Below are 20,279 nucleotides of genomic sequence, written 5' to 3'. Positions count from 1 at the left end.
CTCCCCATCTTGCCACTCTGGTACACCCAGATCAGTCTGGCTTAATGCAAAATCATAATACCTCACATAATTTGCGCCGTTTACAGGTGGTACTGGCTCGCCGAGACTATATACAGGAACCGGCGGTACTACTTTCCCTTGATGCCACTATGGCGTTTGACACCGTGGAGTGGCCTTATCTGTTTGCTGTGCTTCGTCACATGGGCTTCGGCCCCCAGTTCTGCACGTGGGTCCGCCTGCTCTATACCAGCCCCCTGGCTCAGGTAGCAGCTAATGGTCACATCTCCATGGATTTCCCGCTCGGACATGGGACGAGGCAGGGCTGCCCGTTGTCCCCTCTACTATTTACACTAGTCCTGGAGCCACTGGCGATTTGGGTCCGATGGGAGCCATCCATCAAGGGTATCCGGTGGTCACTGACGTGGGAGGACCAGATATCACTCTACGCGGACGATATCCTGCTCTATCTCACCTCCCCTAAGAAATCGATCCTAGAACTGCTTAATGTCTGCGAGAATTTTGGGAGAGTGTCGGGCTATAGAATTAACTGGTCGAAATCAGTCTTATTCGTTCTTGCTGGCTGCCCACTCCCCCCCCTGCCAAGGGACTGTCCGTTAGTTTACACTGACACCCCTTTTAAGTATCTGGGAGTTTACGTCACTCCTAACCCGGACGAATTCCACGCCTTAAATTTGAAACCCCCACTGGAACGGTTCAATAGAGATGTCAGGGTGTGGCGCTCCCTTCCTCTCACCCTACTGGGTAAAGCTGCCTTGTTCAAGATGATGGCGCTGCCCCGTTTCCTGTACCTCCTGGAGAACACGCCATTTCCGGTACCCCCCTCCTATTTTAAGGCCATCGCAGCGGCAGTTTCCACTCTGCTTTGGAACGGGAAGCTGGCTCGTGTTGCGCAATGCAAACTGGTGAAGGACTGGTACGATGGAGGTATAGCACTCCCTAATATTGAGCTGTACTACTGGGCTGCCCACCTTAAACAGATCAATTACTGGTTACACGCCTCACAGACGGAACCCGCCTACTTGGCGGACAGGCAGAATACCGAACCCAGGGGCCTGTTAAGAAACCTTTATAGCCGAGCCGCCCCGACCGATCTACTGGGCCCGACTCGTCACACGATTCAACTCTGGTATAAGGCACATAGACATCTTCAGTGTGCGAACACTATCACACAGATGACACCCCTGTGGGACTCATACAGGTTGGGTTACATGGGCAACACCAAAGGGTTCCAGGCGTGGGACGCCATAGGTATTTCTGCGGTGGGGGACCTCTGGAAAAACCACAAAGTAGTAGATTTTGATTTCCTGCAAACCAAATACGGTATGGCCAGGTCCGAACATTACAGGTACATGCAGATACGGCATGCGCTGCGGGCGGCCATCCCGAAGGGAACAACTTTGCAGGAATCCACCCCTCTAGAAGATAGACTACTGACTTACCATATGTCCCACAAAGCCACCTCCTACACATACCGGAAACTAGTTAACAATCTCCCTGACATGCTGTCCAAATTGCGTTCTAGTTGGGTGGCAGATATTGGTGACCTGGACGACTCGGAGTGGCAGGAGGCTCTCTCGTCCCCGCGCGAATGCGATTCCTTCCAGACTTAAACTGGTGCAGTTGAAAATACTGCACCGCACATACTATACCAGAACGGTCCTGCATTAGATAGGGAAAGCTACACACGAATACTGTCTCCGTGGATGCGGAGAAAGGGGGACGTTCTATCATACTATTTGGGACTGCGGTCGGTTAGCCAGGTACTGGACGGCAGTGATGTGAACTATCTCCCAAACTATGGCTACCTCCCTGCTGCCTGACCCGCGCTGCTGTTTATTGAATATATGGGAAGCAGTGGACTTAATGTATAGATGGGAAGCACACCGTTTTTTAAACCAATTTTCCTCTTGTTTTCAACGTCCAGATCCATTTTTTCCATGTTTTGCGTGCTTTAACACCGGTGACGTGCCTAGCCCAAACGCACGTGTAAACTAAAACATCATCAACTTGGGGCTGTCTTTCAGCCCCAAAACCAGTGGCACAGCTCATATCGCATTTGCAAGTATTCTCAATGTTTTCAATGTTATATACTCCAATAAATTCCAAGTTTTTTCTCTCCATTTTCATTTACACTTTAAACCTTTCTGGTCCACAAGCAGGGACATGCAATTTTCAAAGTTTCTCATGTTTTAAGTGGGCCATCCGAACCTCTTCTTCAAAAAACACGATAAAGGCAAAATTCATCAAGAGCAGTTTATTAGCACCAATGCATTTCGGGCCACTGGGGGCCCTTCGTCAGGGTGTAACTGGAAATAATTAAAAAACATACATTAAAAAACATCCGGTTTGTGTACATAATATATGGTACAAATTTCACTCCGCTAAATGTAACATCTCGTTCCTTCTATGATGTTCTGCTTTGTTACCCCCAATTTTATTGCAACATTGTTCCCTCTTACTTAATAAATAACTGCCCTCCTCTAACCCAATCAACCAAACCTCCCCCACCTTTATCCTCCCTTACTTCCATCTTATTAGTGCAGGCCCTCCAGTTCCGCTCTTTACTCGTCTCCTCCCCCGCTTAACAACCATCAGTCAAGTCTACTCCTTCCCCCACCATCTACGCATTTACCGCTAAATCTTCAGTTCACACATTTCCTGAGCATGAATTCATACTCCGCTTTAACCACACTAGTTAAAACACCCCTCTCCCTCCAACAATCTATCCGATTTAACTTCCGCGTACCTGCTCAGTTTATATTCATCTTCCTCAATTCCTGCACCAAAACGATTAAGCTTTGTGTTACCCGTCCTTCAACTCTTTATACAATCATTCTCCCCTCCCCCTCTACCACGTGACATTCTACACCCGACCAATGTTCATCGATGACACCTTGTCAAAGCACTACAACTCCCATAATGCTTTAAAAATATAATCGAATATACGAAGTTCAAAACTGATGACTTATGTTACAAATCCGTACCACTTTTACATATAAACAATCAACTGTATAATGTCCAAAATTTTCCAGTGTTCGTCTGATTTCCCAGAAACAAATAATAAGCATGCTCAGTGAATTGTGTTGTTCCGCCCTGCTTGGGACAAACGACAATGTTTTTTTTCTCTATTTCAACTCTTCGTTTTATGATGGGTGCTAACCCGTTAGGGCATAAACCATTGAAACATCATGTATAGATGGGAAGCACACCGTTTTTTAAACCAATTTTCCTCTTGTTTTCAACGTCCAGATCCATTTTTTCCATGTTTTGCGTGCTTTAACACCGGTGACGTGCCTAGCCCAAACGCACGTCTAAACTAAAACATCATCAACTTGGGGCTGTCTTTCAGCCCCAAAACCAGTGGCACAGCTCATATCGCATTTGCAAGTATTCTCAATGTTTTCAATGTTATATACTCCAATAAATTCCAAGTTTTTTCTCTCCATTTTCATTTACACTTTAAACCTTTCTGGTCCACAAGCAGGGACATGCAATTTTCAAAGTTTCTCATGTTTTAAGTGGGCCATCCGAACCTCTTCTTCAAAAAACACGATAAAGGCAAAATTCATCAAGAGCAGTTTATTAGCACCAATGCATTTCGGACCACTGGGGGCCCTTCGTCAGGGTGTAACTGGAAATAATTAAAAAACATACATTAAAAAACATCCGGTTTGTGTACATAATATATGGTACAAATTTCACTCCGCTAAATGTAACATCTCGTTCCTTCTATGATGTTCTGCTTTGTTACCCCCAATTTTATTGCAACATTGTTCCCTCTTACTTAATAAATAACTGCCCTCCTCTAACCCAATCAACCAAACCTCCCCCACCTTTATCCTCCCTTACTTCCATCTTATTAGTGCAGGCCCTCCAGTTCCGCTCTTTACTCGTCTCCTCCCCCGCTTAACAACCATCAGTCAAGTCTACTCCTTCCCCCACCATCTACGCATTTACCGCTAAATCTTCAGTTCACACATTTCCTGAGCATGAATTCATACTCCGCTTTAACCACACTAGTTAAAACACCCCTCTCCCTCCAACAATCTATCCGATTTAACTTCCGCGTACCTGCTCAGTTTATATTCATCTTCCTCAATTCCTGCACCAAAACGATTAAGCTTTGTGTTACCCGTCCTTCAACTCTTTATACAATCATTCTCCCCTCCCCCTCTACCACGTGACATTCTACACCCGACCAATGTTCATCGATGACACCTTGTCAAAGCACTACAACTCCCATAATGCTTTAAAAATATAATCGAATATACGAAGTTCAAAACTGATGACTTATGTTACAAATCCGTACCACTTTTACATATAAACAATCAACTGTATAATGTCCAAAATTTTCCAGTGTTCGTCTGATTTCCCAGAAACAAATAATAAGCATGCTCAGTGAATTGTGTTGTTCCGCCCTGCTTGGGACAAACGACAATGTTTTTTTTCTCTATCGTGTTTTTTGAAGAAGAGGTTCGGATGGCCCACTTAAAACATGAGAAACTTTGAAAATTGCATGTCCCTGCTTGTGGACCAGAAAGGTTTAAAGTGTAAATGAAAATGGAGAGAAAAAACTTGGAATTTATTGGAGTATATAACATTGAAAACATTGAGAATACTTGCAAATGCGATATGAGCTGTGCCACTGGTTTTGGGGCTGAAAGACAGCCCCAAGTTGATGATGTTTTAGTTTACACGTGCGTTTGGGCTAGGCACGTCACCGGTGTTAAAGCACGCAAAACATGGAAAAAATGGATCTGGACGTTGAAAACAAGAGGAAAATTGGTTTAAAAAACGGTGTGCTTCCCATCTATACATGATGTTTCAATGGTTTATGCCCTAACGGGTTAGCACCCATCATAAAACGAAGAGTTGAAATAGAGAAAAAAAACATTGTCGTTTGTCCCAAGCAGGGCGGAACAACACAATTCACTGAGCATGCTTATTATTTGTTTCTGGGAAATCAGACGAACACTGGAAAATTTTGGACATTATACAGTTGATTGTTTATATGTAAAAGTGGTACGGATTTGTAACATAAGTCATCAGTTTTGAACTTCGTATATTCGATTATATTTTTAAAGCATTATGGGAGTTGTAGTGCTTTGACAAGGTGTCATCGATGAACATTGGTCGGGTGTAGAATGTCACGTGGTAGAGGGGGAGGGGAGAATGATTGTATAAAGAGTTGAAGGACGGGTAACACAAAGCTTAATCGTTTTGGTGCAGGAATTGAGGAAGATGAATATAAACTGAGCAGGTACGCGGAAGTTAAATCGGATAGATTGTTGGAGGGAGAGGGGTGTTTTAACTAGTGTGGTTAAAGCGGAGTATGAATTCATGCTCAGGAAATGTGTGAACTGAAGATTTAGCGGTAAATGCGTAGATGGTGGGGGAAGGAGTAGACTTGACTGATGGTTGTTAAGCGGGGGAGGAGACGAGTAAAGAGCGGAACTGGAGGGCCTGCACTAATAAGATGGAAGTAAGGGAGGATAAAGGTGGGGGAGGTTTGGTTGATTGGGTTAGAGGAGGGCAGTTATTTATTAAGTAAGAGGGAACAATGTTGCAATAAAATTGGGGGTAACAAAGCAGAACATCATAGAAGGAACGAGATGTTACATTTAGCGGAGTGAAATTTGTACCATATATTATGTACACAAACCGGATGTTTTTTAATGTATGTTTTTTAATTATTTCCAGTTACACCCTGACGAAGGGCCCCCAGTGGCCCGAAATGCATTGGTGCTAATAAACTGCTCTTGATGAATTTTGCCTTTATCGTGTTTTTTGAAGAAGAGGTTCGGATGGCCCACTTAAAACATGAGAAACTTTGAAAATTGCATGTCCCTGCTTGTGGACCAGAAAGGTTTAAAGTGTAAATGAAAATGGAGAGAAAAAACTTGGAATTTATTGGAGTATATAACATTGAAAACATTGAGAATACTTGCAAATGCGATATGAGCTATGCCACTGGTTTTGGGGCTGAAAGACAGCCCCAAGTTGATGATGTTTTAGTTTACACGTGCGTTTGGGCTAGGCACGTCACCGGTGTTAAAGCACGCAAAACATGGAAAAAATGGATCTGGACGTTGAAAACAAGAGGAAAATTGGTTTAAAAAACGGTGTGCTTCCCATCTATACATGATGTTTCAATGGTTTATGCCCTAACGGGTTAGCACCCATCATAAAACGAAGAGTTGAAATAGAGAAAAAAAACATTGTCGTTTGTCCCAAGCAGGGCGGAACAACACAATTCACTGAGCATGCTTATTATTTGTTTCTGGGAAATCAGACGAACACTGGAAAATTTTGGACATTATACAGTTGATTGTTTATATGTAAAAGTGGTACGGATTTGTAACATAAGTCATCAGTTTTGAACTTCGTATATTCGATTATATTTTTAAAGCATTATGGGAGTTGTAGTGCTTTGACAAGGTGTCATCGATGAACATTGGTCGGGTGTAGAATGTCACGTGGTAGAGGGGGAGGGGAGAATGATTGTATAAAGAGTTGAAGGACGGGTAACACAAAGCTTAATCGTTTTGGTGCAGGAATTGAGGAAGATGAATATAAACTGAGCAGGTACGCGGAAGTTAAATCGGATAGATTGTTGGAGGGAGAGGGGTGTTTTAACTAGTGTGGTTAAAGCGGAGTATGAATTCATGCTCAGGAAATGTGTGAACTGAAGATTTAGCGGTAAATGCGTAGATGGTGGGGGAAGGAGTAGACTTGACTGATGGTTGTTAAGCGGGGGAGGAGACGAGTAAAGAGCGGAACTGGAGGGCCTGCACTAATAAGATGGAAGTAAGGGAGGATAAAGGTGGGGGAGGTTTGGTTGATTGGGTTAGAGGAGGGCAGTTATTTATTAAGTAAGAGGGAACAATGTTGCAATAAAATTGGGGGTAACAAAGCAGAACATCATAGAAGGAACGAGATGTTACATTTAGCGGAGTGAAATTTGTACCATATATTATGTACACAAACCGGATGTTTTTTAATGTATGTTTTTTAATTATTTCCAGTTACACCCTGACGAAGGGCCCCCAGTGGCCCGAAATGCATTGGTGCTAATAAACTGCTCTTGATGAATTTTGCCTTTATCGTGTTTTTTGAAGAAGAGGTTCGGATGGCCCACTTAAAACATGAGAAACTTTGAAAATTGCATGTCCCTGCTTGTGGACCAGAAAGGTTTAAAGTGTAAATGAAAATGGAGAGAAAAAACTTGGAATTTATTGGAGTATATAACATTGAAAACATTGAGAATACTTGCAAATGCGATATGAGCTGTGCCACTGGTTTTGGGGCTGAAAGACAGCCCCAAGTTGATGAAGCAGTGGACTTAACCCATCGGCAGCAGGACTGGGTCATGTTGGGCCTGATGGTCGCGAAACGCAATGTTGCTAAGCTATGGGGCTCGACTGTGCTACCCACACTGAGAGAATGGTGCAGCGACATGGATGAAGCAATGGTGGCCGAGAGGGCAGTGTTTGTCCACCGGGGATGCCCCCAAAAATGGGGTCAGATCTGGGGGGCGTGGAACAGGTTCAGGGGAAACATTTGTGAGCCGCCGCGGGAGGACTCGGATGAGTGCCTGTCGGATTGAGGATTAAAACTGTACTATGGATGTAAGTGGTGATATGTCTTGTTGCTTTGGAGCCCGCTCTGTCATTACAGGGGATGGTGGTACTAGGGACGGTTCTGTGGTGCATAGCTAATGTTAACAACACTGTCATTGCGAATGTATGTCTAGTTGCCTTCAAAGATCGCGCTGTGTTCTTATGTTGTGCCTTTGCTTTAATGAACAGTTTGGTTAAACAGTTAAAACGTGGACCTACATTGTTTCAGATACCTGTATCAGCTGCATTATGCACAAAGTGTTTCATTTGCCGCCGGACCCCAGGGCTACCGGCTACACGGCTGTGTAAACCTTATATTGATGTTTTGCCACTGGTTATATTGCGGCCGGCCCCAGAGGTTGTAGGCCCTAAGCTGTGTTCTGATGACAATGTGCAATAAAGGTCTTTAAAAAAAAAAAAAAAAAAGATGCACTTAAATCTTGTTTTTATTTTGACACATTTGCTCTGAGTTCAGAGACCGACGCCAAAAGTCAGTTTGTCTTCATGCAATCAACTTTGGAGTCATAAGTAAAAAAAGTTGAAGATTTTGTACAGTGAACGGTCTGAAAATCGTGCCATACAAAGAGTGTGAAATGATAGGCTGTTTGTCAATTTTCTTTCTAACCCGCAGCATTTAAATATCTAATAAGTGAGCCAGGTATAAAAGCACAATCTTTGTATCTCTCAGTGATGAAAAACAAGATTATATTGGATGAAAACAAATTAGAAAACTTTACTTGGTGATGAGCAAATGATGATAATCATTTTTGCTAAAACCCAATTTCCAAAGATTGTTTATATGCTATATAGTTTTATCAGTAAAACTGCATGTTAGTAAGAAGGTTTGTGGCCATTTCAGTAGAAAATGTGCGGTCTATAAATAAAGGTGCACTACCACATCATGCTTTTGTAATGTATTAGTTAAAAGTGAGTTTTTACACATGAACTGAGAAAGATTCTTACCCACGCCCTGATGGCAATTGTATTGGTGAACTAATCGGCAAGTCGGGGTCATGTGTACCCTATGTGTGAGCTACATTTTTATCATACATGGAGCAAACATTTAGGCCCATATTTATGTAAAAGTAATGCAGCACAGCAAGTCACCTTGCTGTGCTGCGGTCAGGGAAAGGGTAGGGAGGTGCCATATTTATTACAATACAGCAAATTTCTGTCCTTTCCCCCGTGCTAGCGCCAACGCAGGTACCATTGCACCATAGTTCAGGGGTGCCTGCGTTGCATGCAGGATTATTTTTGTGCAGGAAGGGACACCTTCCTGCTCCAAAACAATCCCGGACGTGTATTCCTCTACGTATGTGTGCTGCAGAATGCAGCACTACTAGAAAGAATAAGTAACAAGGAGAAATGAAAATATTGCTCCTCGTTATGCCTCACCTAGGCGTAGCAGTTTGGCGCATTCCCAGGACTACCAGCAATAAAAAATCTAAGAATGCGTCAATCTCTGGGAGTTGAGAACACCCAAGCAAAGCCTTTCATGGGCAGAGTAATGCAACGTAGCCATTTGCACTGCATTGCAATACTCCAGGTTTAGCAAGCCACTCGTGGGCCATGCAAAGTGGCTGTTCATGGCTTGATTAATCACATTTTAGGGTTTGCGGCGCACATGCAACACGATGCATATCCTTTATATGTATACCCCTTAGTCTATTAAATCAAATACATTTTGTTTTTGTACAGCAGAAATGTTGAACGCATATATCTGAAAGTAGTCTCGTGATAATGAAGAAGGCGGCTCTGTAAAATAAAATGATTGCCTAGGGTCACCCAATTTGAGACCAGTTTTCAGGTCTAGTACAGTTAGGTTGAGTAGATTATACAAGTTACTAGGCATGCAGGTCTAGTAAATGTGTATGATTTTTCGAGGCCTGCTAGATATATAACAACTGTTGGCTTTATAATGTATTGCAAGCCTTTATTAGTGAATTCTAATAACCATTCAGCAAATATAACAGTCATGAGGCTGAGAAAACGTATGTAGATATTAGGTTGACTAGAGTAGGTGCATAGGGAATATGGAGGAATATTATGAAAAATGCTCTGGGTTTTCCTAATGTTCATTTTATTTTGTGATAGATGAGATTACCACAATAATTACCATCATTCTGATACACAAGATTTATGGACAAACACTATATAATAAATAACTGTGTTGTAAAATACCTAAAACTGTGTTTCTACTATTTCTAGAGCCAGGATGGGGATCAGTTTCTATATGCACAGTCCTCTCCCTGCAGATGAGGGTTGTCTAACTCCTATCACTCCCTATATCAAATGGGCATAACATCTTGTAGGGAGGAGTGTGAGACACCCTCCAGTTATCCTTTTTCTCTGAAGAGGTCACACTGTTATTGCTTTATTTCTCAGGTGGATTGTTCGGAATTCATTTATGTGCTAAGCAGAATAGATGCTTGTATTTTACCTTGCATTGCTCTCTAACATACATTGCGTTGGAATTTGAGCTGCAGAAAATGTTTCTAAAAGTATACCAACATAAGTCCTTAGTAAAAATTGTTCTCTATTCGTTCCTTGACCTGGGTTCCTACTAGGCATATTCAGTTGCCTTTGTTCTTCTTACTAAATGATGGTACTTGGGTTGTGGGAGTTTCAAGCACAAGTGTGTGGGTGGGTATGACCCGCTGTGATCCCCTAACTAATGGGGTACAATCCCTAGCTAATCGTACCCAATTTAGGCATTTTCAAGATGGCTGAAGTATTCTGCCACATCAAACTTGGGACTCTATGGGGGTGGGGGGAACGGGGCGAGTGTACTATCATAATCCTAGTGTCTTCCCGCATCTAACTCTAAAATCAAGTTTTTACAGGCCCTGTATCCTCAGAAAACTCTGGTAGAACACAGATGGGCTTCAGCAACCAGATAGTGGGTGAACATAAGTTTTTTTGGCATTCTGTTGCCCTCCATTGAAGTGTGCCCCAAATGTCACATGAAAACACCCAACAATGTCTTCATGATTTACATTCTGCTGGTGCAAAACCAAGGTTCTCTGTCTTGTTGGTTGACCATGTGTGGTGGGTTTGATAATAGAATAGAGTACGAAAGGGATTTGATAAAAGTTTAACCACTCTACTAGGATGCATTCATTAACCAACAGATAGTCTTTTTTTCAATTATGAGATCCCACATAGACACTTTTGAGTGTCGGTTTGTTTCAGTGCTGAATCAAATAATTCTCAAGCAAGAAGGGTGATAACTTAGATAAAGGAGTTTCATCCGTTTTCCCAGAGTGTAAGTTGAAAGTGCCAAAGAGAATATTATTGTTTTTAGGGGAGATTAGTTTAGAGGCATCCAGTCTTTTTTTTTTTTTTAAACCTTTATTTCGTAAAAAAGAACAGTTACAGACCTACAACCACAGAGGCCGGTCAGGTATACGCAACAATAATAGCATATCAATACACAGCTCATCAGCCGACAGCCCGAGGGTCCGGCAGCGTAAAAGCACAATGTTATCTGGAGCTCATGGTCAGGGAGGATAAATAAAAGGTTTCATATTTTACAATGTAGAAACAACAAAGAAGAAAAACACAAAAAGAATCGAGGCAAAAACCAAGCAATATAATGACCGCTACATGCAGCAGTGGGGGATAGATAGAAAGCAAGCGTCAAAAAATCATGGGAGAGGGGAGTGGGGATCAAGAGTGAGCCGCACCTCACCTATAACCATAAAGCCAATTACCGAAACGTACAGTCAAGGAGATCGTGGAATATCAAAGGGCTCAGTAGGGGGGGGAGCACAGATCTCTCCTCGATATGAATTCCATTGGCACCATATCCTTCCCCACTTCTTGGGCCTACCACGGGAGATGTACACAATCTTTTCTCGAAACATGCACCAGTCCATGTTCTCCTCCCAGGTCGAGACCAACGGTGCCCTATGAGATCCCCACAATTGAGCTATATCCCTTTTCGCAATCATGTGAGGCATCCAGTCTTCAACAAAAGAGTTGGTCTCAACTAACTGACAGTAGATTGTTTGCAAAGATTCCAAAACACAGCATTAATACAACTACTACGTCTTAAATGATGTAACATCTTATCAGTTCTTCAAGCAACTTGGTTAGATGCCCATTGCTAGATGCTCACCTTAGAACCTTTTTTTATTCTCTTTATTGTTATCTATAGCAAGGACCCATCACTCAGCTAAGTGCTGAGAGATATTCACAGTCTTACCACAGGGACAGACAGTCCATGTACAAGTTGAAGTGGCTCAAGTTACCTGGTGCATCAGTGCTTGAAATATACAGATGCACAGCTGTGGCTAATCTGGGCACCAGTGATCGGTTTGATTTCAGCTTCTAAAGGCACTCCTCACCTCCTCCAAAACTCATTGCTAAGGCTAGAGTATGAGTGGCTTTGGGCAGCACAGGTTCAGCAGCACTGCAAGGACCACTGGGGTCTTAGGTCGCAGTACTCGCTGTTGCAGCAGAGTCGGCTCCACATCTCCGGACTCTGGTCTGACTGATACAATGTGGTTGCACTGGTGGACTCGTATTGGGGTCATGGGATGATTGGTCTCGCTTGTTGTAGAAACTCGTAGAGAGGCTTGGCGACCTTGTTCAGGCTTGTTTTGGCATTGATTACACTCTCCAGGTTAGTTTACTACATCTGTGCTGGACCATACAACTTATTCTCAGGTAGTGTCTTCTTGTAGATAGCCAGGTGCTGGTTCACCTATCTTAGCTTATAGGCTCCAACTCTCCAACAAGATGCACAGATTCCAGGTGATGTCTTTCAACTCTAGAAGATTATCTATCAAAGTTACAGTTAGATCTCAGCAGTCCTTCGAGTTTAGCAGATCACTCTTTTCCCTGGTCAGTGAAGAATTTGGAACTGGAATAAAGTTTGATCGTTTGGGCCCCACTTTTATGCACATTTTCCACACCAGTTTGGGACAGTTACCTTTCGTAATTCGTTTTATGTCTGCAAGGGTGAAGACTCTCACAGACGGTAGTGACTATGCTAGTTTGAGCTCAGTGAAGTATGAAGACTGCACTTGATTGTCCTCAGCCATCTGGAGTAGTACTCCGGAGAGGCGGGGCCTGCCTAGAAAATGCCCTCTGATTAACTACAGAATACACCCCCACCATCCCCCAAACCCCCTCCCCCCACCCTACCCTACCCACCCACTGCACTATCAAACTAAATGGTAGTGATAAGGAAGAGATGATAATTATCAGGCATTGGACAACAGGTTATAATTTAATAACTAAGGCAGCCCTGTCTCCATCCACCCTTGCTTCTTTGACTGAGGTTAAATCCACTTGCTTAGGAATCCATGCAGTACACTTCCGTTCTCTAAGTAGGCTGGTCCTCCACCACCATCTTGTGCTGTGTATTGCCAAAATGGATCTTGCAGCTCTCTGAAGTCTTACACTTCAGTGGAACGTAGTCCGGCTATCATTCAAGAGCGTGAGTGAAAGGGATGTCTGTGCAGGGTCTTGCATTACATTCAAGTGGAACTTTATACATGTGGGACCTGTAGGCAACATACCTATCCCTGAACAGAAAAAAATGTCTGCTTGTTCCTGCCAGTGAGAAACGATAGTTTGCTACCACATATTCATGTATATGACTCAGGAAGTGAATGATTGAGCATATTTATATAGTGCACAACTACTCAGTGTCCCAGCCCCATGATCAGTAGTGAGATGTCTACTTCAAAGCCAATAGCTTTGAATCAAGGCAATGAGCAGCGTCTTTGATAACAACATTCTTTTTATTGGTCTGGTCCCTCCCAGCTTAGCAGGAGTCCATATTCACATAAATAGGGAGAAAGGATGACCCTGCAAACTACAAAGTGATAACTCTGCTTGACCTGGGGGCCAAGTTCTTTGCCGCCTTGATTTTGCAGGAACTCCAAGATTGGACAATCCAGTCATATTTGGTACGATGGTTCCAGACTGGCTTTAGCAAAATTCCTGGCACTATTAATAATATAGTGTCTTTCACCCATCTAGTCCACAAAAGTCTTGCCCGCAAGCAAGGCTTGAACGCATGCTTTATCGAATAATACATATATAAATTTTTAATTAATATTGATAGCATTCAATAGGATTGACGGTGGCTACCTATGGCACAAACTGAACAACTGGGGTTTTCCAGCAAAGATTTTATACTCTATCATTGCCCTGTACTCCAACAACTGGGTTCAGGTAAAATTCAGTCGCAATGGCACCCTCTCCAACAGAGTGTATATTAACAAGGGGCTAAAGCAGTTATGTGTGTTGGCCCTCATCCTTTTTAATGTATTTATTGCCAACATAGAACCCACTAAGAAAAATCCTAAAGCATGCCCCCCGAAATCCAACTCTACTTTACATCATGCAGTACGTCGACAACACTATATTGTTGACTATTCAGCGTTTGGCCTCCAATCATAAACTAAATATCTTGGCCTCCTACTGTACAACCAATGGTTTAAAAATAAAGGGGCAGATGTACAATCCAATTTTGCATGCGCTAACGGGTTAGCGACCTGTTGTGCTTGCAAAATCCTAATGGGTCATGTACAATTCCTATTTAGCGTGTCACAATTTTTTTGCGACTCGCTCAATATGAATTGCAACTTGCTATTATGATGGGGCGTTTTAAGAGTGTCCCTTCCTAATAGCTACTCTCAACCCCATGTATTGATGTTTTGTGACCGCAATTGCGGTCGCAAAACACTCACAATTTACCCCTCTCTTCAAGAGGGTGGTAATGCAGTCGCAAATGGGAAGGGGTCCCCAGGGGACCCCTTCCTCTCTGCAAATGCAGGGTGAAATATTTTTTAGGGGCAGGCAGTGGTCCCAGGGACCACTACCGCCCCTAAAAAATTCAACTAAAACGCTACTTTTTAAAACGTTTTAATGCAACCTGTTTTCCTTTAAGAAAAACAGGCTGCGTGTTAAAAAAAAAACAAACAAAAAAACTGCTTTATTTAAAAGCAGTCCCAGGCATGGAGGTCTGCTGCGCCCAGCAGGCCACCATCCCTAGGAGGGGCAGCCATTCCCAATGGGGTCGCGAATTGCAAGTGCCTCATTAATATGCACGTGGCATGCAATTTGCGACCCCATTGGGAATCGCAATCAGTGTCACAGACACTGTTGTACATACCAATTTGCGAGTCGCTATTGCGACGCAATTTGCGAGTCGCAAATTCCTTGGTCGTACATCTGGCCCAAACTGTGAACAACAATACGTAATTTCCGTTGCCAACCTACTGTTATAGCTCGGCATTGAATTTCGGGCTTCAGGTGCATCCAAACTTCACACGGAAGCTTTCTTAAAAGGGCTACAGGGATTACAGCTGCAGTGTGTAAAATGTAAAATACCCTCACAGGTCCCTCCCTGCTGCATCTTTTGCAGGTCATAAATGCTAAGTTTTTGCTCCTGCCCCATGAAGTTTCCCGGATAAGTTCAAAGGATGGCTAAACCTAAATCAGTCAACGCTGTTCAGATCAATTTTCAGACTCACAAATTCCACCAGGGAAGCTCAGATCCAGCTGAAATTTGATCTTACAGAGCAAGGTCTAGCTCGGAGAGCAAACCTGCTAACGGTTTGGTTCAAACTAAGAAATTGCTGAGGCTAGAAGCTTCAAATTTCATCTAGGTCAAGATGTGATTAACTTCCTTTCCTCAGCAAACGCCCATATAGCAGGCCCTCGCTGATCTCCAAATGGTCCAACTATGGTCGTTGAACATCTATGGATGCTTCAAATGCCTCTTGAGAAGATCAGTAAATTATCTCTCCCCTGTCAAAGGCGAATAAACAAAATCTTTCTAAGACTTGTGATGGACTTATTTGATGTAGGGATAGTTGCGAAAAGATGGACATATGCCTGTCAAGACACCTGGTATCGCTTTTGTCCCTGTCTGAGAGAATCCGTAGTCCTTGTGCTGTGCACATGCCCGATGTGTGAGTTTGAAAGGAGGCTGCTGCTGAAGCCATTTTTCAGGGAGTTGAACATTTGATCATGCCAGGAGGCAGGCAAGCACTGCTTCCAAGGCAAAGACTACAGATTTATGGCAAGATTTTCCAAGGTTATGGAAAAAGTCACCAAAAGGACTGCCGAACAACTAAAGGCAGGCAGCTTGCCCCGGTGAAGCACAAACAATAGGACCTGCACTATGCACATCCCACTTTTATTTTTTTAAGTCCTCCATATAAATCGATGAAGATGTATATTTTTTTTAATCTTGCCTCTGAGCCCTGTGGCTATCCGGATAAAAGTATGTCGCTGCCAGCCACTGTGAAGCATTAATAACCGGATCTGCACATTGCACTTTTTTACACCTGTCCACGTACCTTGGGGCCAGATGTAGGTGGCCAAATACCAATTCTGCATTACTGGCCGGTATGTGGCTGAGAGCAATGTAGGGGAGTTGAAACCTACTTGTAAAATAAAGAATCGCAAAATTGCGATTACTTATTTTGCTCTTGCATTTAAGGAATCGGAAATAGCGATTTCTTAAATGCAATGTAAGTAGCACTAAAAAAGGTGCACTTCAGCCTTAAGGTGGTAAGTTGTGATTTCCTTTAACAAAGCACTTTTTTGCTTTTTTAAAAGTGCCCTTAGGGCATGTATGTGTGCCACATGTGCACACATGCACATTTCAGGGGTGCAACAGGGTGTCCTTTGGACACCCTGGCACCCTTGAAATAGCTCCCGCTATTTGCGATTCCTTAATACCGAATCGCAAATAGTGAATATCTTCCCATTCATTCCTAAGGGCCTCCTAGCCCATAGGAATGAATGGCTATGTATTGCTTATTAATAAATCTCAATTAGCGATTTGTTATTAAGGAATATTAAGGAATCACTAATATTTTAGTGTTTCTTACCTACATTCAATTTAGCGAGTCCTTAATAGCGATTCGGTAAAATCACTATCAAGGACTCGCTAAATTGAATTTAGCTACATCTGGCCCTAGATGCTGCTGTTTTAAATGTTCAATTCTTTCTAATCTTACTGCACTGAGCACTGCTGCAATTAGATAACATATTAAAACATTTTTTTATCTGTTTTCTTCTACATTATATTTTCTCTGTATTGCATTTTCATGTACGAGTAAAATTGTTTGGTTTCAACTATATTTGAATTGTTTTAATCAACTATCAAATAAAGGATTTAAACACAAGACTAGAGAGCCCACATGGTGTCCTCTTCCAGACCAGAGAGCTAGGATCTTGGCCTCTACCATGGCAAAGTCTAGGACTAAAACTGCCGCATGATTTTCATGTTTCCTGGTCAGAAATTCAAGATGCCAGATACGCTACAGTTGGCTTCATCCAGGACGGGGATGCAAACCTGTAATACCATGCACGGGACATTCCTGTCCCCTCAACTACTTTCCAGTATATCCTAGACCATTTCTGTGAAAGACGTGTGAAATTTCATTGTCACCCTTAACCATCACTATAGTTCTTGGCTGATAGCCTTAGGCGCACCTCCCTGCTGCACACAATAAAATCATTGCTTCATGGTTCTTTTCTAAATTGAAATAGGAGTACCTATACATGGTGCGTCTGCCAACTGAAATTAAGCATATGTTTGTAGAGAGCGTGGTGTGTGTAATTGTCAGTCCCCTAAATGTTTCCCTGCTAGGAGTAAGAGCACCTTTTTGACATCAGATTGTACTGCTCATACCATAAAAACCTTTTCACAAAGGCAGTTGTTAAATTGTTACAGGAAGGTAATAATTATATTGGCCAGGCACTCATTTTCCTTGTGTGTTATGTGCCTGTGATATAAAGGTAGATCACACCACAAACTCATCATATTTTCTTTGAACTGTAAGTCAGAACTTTTTTTATCCAGTTTTCCGGGAAAAATAAGAACTACAAACACTTGATGGCAATGAAAATTTAATAAAGTAGCAGTCTGGATATTATCCTAACCTAATAAAACCAAATGTCTTGGGATTTCATATCTCCAAGGCTTTGAAGTGCCTGCCCTTGGATGCAACCATGCTTACTGATCTTTTCATTGCCTCATAAACCCATTTTCTTTACCCACAGCGTGGGAATGTGAAGACTGTAACTTGATGTAAACCTTATTAAGAGGATACGACCTCTTCCTGCTACCAGTCTGCTCTACCTCTAAAGTGTACCACCAGCGGATCCATGCAGCCATTTCACCCAAAAATAAATACATCTGACCAACTTTGCTAATTTCCAAATGGAAATGTAATCAGATTTTATAGCACTGTATTGCCATTAATATGGCATTGCAGCTCTTTTGGATGTGTGTACTGTTAGAAATGGGATCCCTGGTTGGCCAAGGCTTGCGCCAAGGCCAGGCAGAAATCACCATTCCTAGTTAGGGTAAGGAAGTCACCCGCCAAGACAACCCCTGCTCACCCCCTTGGTAGCTTGGCACGAGCAGTCAGGCCTATCTCGGAGGTCATGTGTAAAGCATTTGCTCACGCACCCCCAGCAACAACCTCCCGGGCCCCCCACAAAAGGAACTCCACACAAGATATATATGAAAATAGCCTTTGTATTGAAAAACACACTTGGATATAAATACACAATTTACAAGGTGCCAGGGGCACGGGCAGGGTTTAAAGGGACCATATACAGGACAGGGCCATGGGACCACTGCCAGGAATATGCACATGATGGAACTGGCATTTAGAACACATAACAACTGGGAGCTTCCTAGAACTAGTACTAGAACACATAACAACCAGGAGCTAGCATTAGAACACATGACAACCCGGAGCTTCATAGAACTAGCAGTAGAACTCACTCTAACCAGAAGCAACATACATGAGGCATCGGATATTCAGGAGGGAAGGAATGACAAAGCACATAACATAACAGGAGCACTTTCAGAGGTGCAACACAGAATACTCTCTCAGGGATCACATAAGAACATTAGCCAATAACTTCCAACAGGCCAGCGGCCTTTCTGGGGCTAGGACCCCCAATGTCTCAATGTCAGGACAGGCTGCAAGTAGCCCGTCATACACCTACACGTAGCAGCTGCCCACGAAGTGCTGGGCAGCTGAGGGGCCAGGATGGGGCCAACATGTTGGAGCCTCACAGGCTCGGAACAGATAACATAAGTGGAGCCTCTCCGGCCTCGAGAAAGGGAGGCACAGGCGGAGCCTCTCAGGCTCGAGGGGTTAAGATACTGGTGGAGCCTCTCAGGGCTCGCTCGCATGCGGGGGGCATCGTTGGAGTCCTTCCCGGACTCGAGGACAACAGGGAGGGGCCCTCGGGAACCTCGCCAGCACACGGCACTTCCCCAGGTAGAGGAGCGACCTGGAGCCCGCCCGCACTCACCGGTTGTTGGAGGCGGCGGCTCCTCCTGGCAGTCAGCTCCTCTCTGCTGGGCTCCTTGGCGTGGCGGTGGCGGGGCTCTCTCCTCGGGGGAGCCTCGCAGGGGGGACAGCTCTCACTTCGGCCGGCAGGGCATGGTGGATCGGCCAGACGGCAGAGCTCCCAGAACTTCCGGGTGCGCGTGGGGAAGCCCTCAGGGCCGAGCCAATCCCTGCGCGGCCCGGGAATGACGCGATAGGAGTCCCGGCCGCCGGAGCCAATGAAACTGTGGCAATGCTTTCTCCGGGGCCGCCAATAGCAGCGCGGCCCTGGATAGGGAGGCGGGCGCAGCGCCTCTCCGGCTGACTCAGGGCTGCGGCGGTGACGAGAGCGGACTCAGGGCAATGCCGGGTGGGCACTGGCGTGGTAGAAGGTGTCCATAAATCGAGGTGGGCACTCGATGGGGGGGAAATAGAACAGAGCCAGGTCCCGGGGCAGGGTAGGCACCTGTCAGGGACGTTACGATCGGCAGACAGCGGCGAGGCAGCCGCGAGTGGGGGAGTAGAGCGCTTCCCGAGCGCTAGGCAGAAGGTAAAGCGCTTCCTGGCGCTAGGACATCAGAACAAACAGCAGAGTCTTGGTAGAGTCCCAAAACAGGAGGTGGAGCACAGCCGCTCCTAGGAAGGAAAAGACCATCAGAAGTCCAGGAGCAGGCAAGCCAACCCTGAGCCCAAGCGATACAAAAGGGGATGATGGACGGAGCGTTTGAGCAAATCAAACACTCACCCCCAGTCAACTGATCTGGGTTTAATCCATCATCATTCTTTAGCCCACTCAGCCACCCCATTTCAGACATGGCTATATGCAAACCAGTCTGACCCTGTGCCTCATGGGAACAGTCCAGCCCGAACTGCCAAGCCATGTCTTCCATGGACCGGAAACAAGCATCCTGGGACTGGTTTCGGATTCATAATCCTCATCAGCCAGGCTATCTTGAATCCAGTGGCCAAGTGAGCAGCGGCACGCCCCTGGTAGATTCAAGTTGGGAACAAGAACATTTTAGAAGAGGTTACAGCCTCTTTTTATACATGAAATTCCTTTGTCTAAAGGTGCTGGGTGGGGGAGAAACCAGTCACAGCTGGTTTTGGGAGGATCTTGTTTTCCCCAGCCACCCTTTCCATTCATCAGGCAGGCCAGGGTCATCAGACGCACCCCAGGGGGGTGGAGCCAGCATTGTGGGGGGAAAGCCCAGCCCCATACAGGATACAGGCACAGCCCCTCCCTCACATCAGCATGTTAATCTCTCCATTCACCCCCGGGGCAGACCCACACAGACTCCTGGAGCCAGGCTCC

The 20,279-nt window shown here is 44.3% G+C and overlaps 1 protein-coding gene across 2 annotated transcripts in view; it reads left to right on the top strand.

The window, feature by feature from the left end:
• The window catches only part of UBE2J2 (ubiquitin conjugating enzyme E2 J2), a 166,884-nt gene that overhangs the window by 83,063 nt on the left and 63,542 nt on the right, over positions 1-20,279 (top strand). The gene's annotated exons all lie outside the window — the stretch shown is intronic.

The sequence above is a fragment of the Lissotriton helveticus genome, chromosome 5_1, assembly GCF_964261635.1.
Source record: "Lissotriton helveticus chromosome 5_1, aLisHel1.1, whole genome shotgun sequence".
NCBI lineage: Eukaryota > Metazoa > Chordata > Amphibia > Caudata > Salamandridae > Lissotriton > Lissotriton helveticus.
Note: the sequence above shows the minus strand (reverse complement) of the source record. Positions and strands in the feature narration are given on the sequence as shown.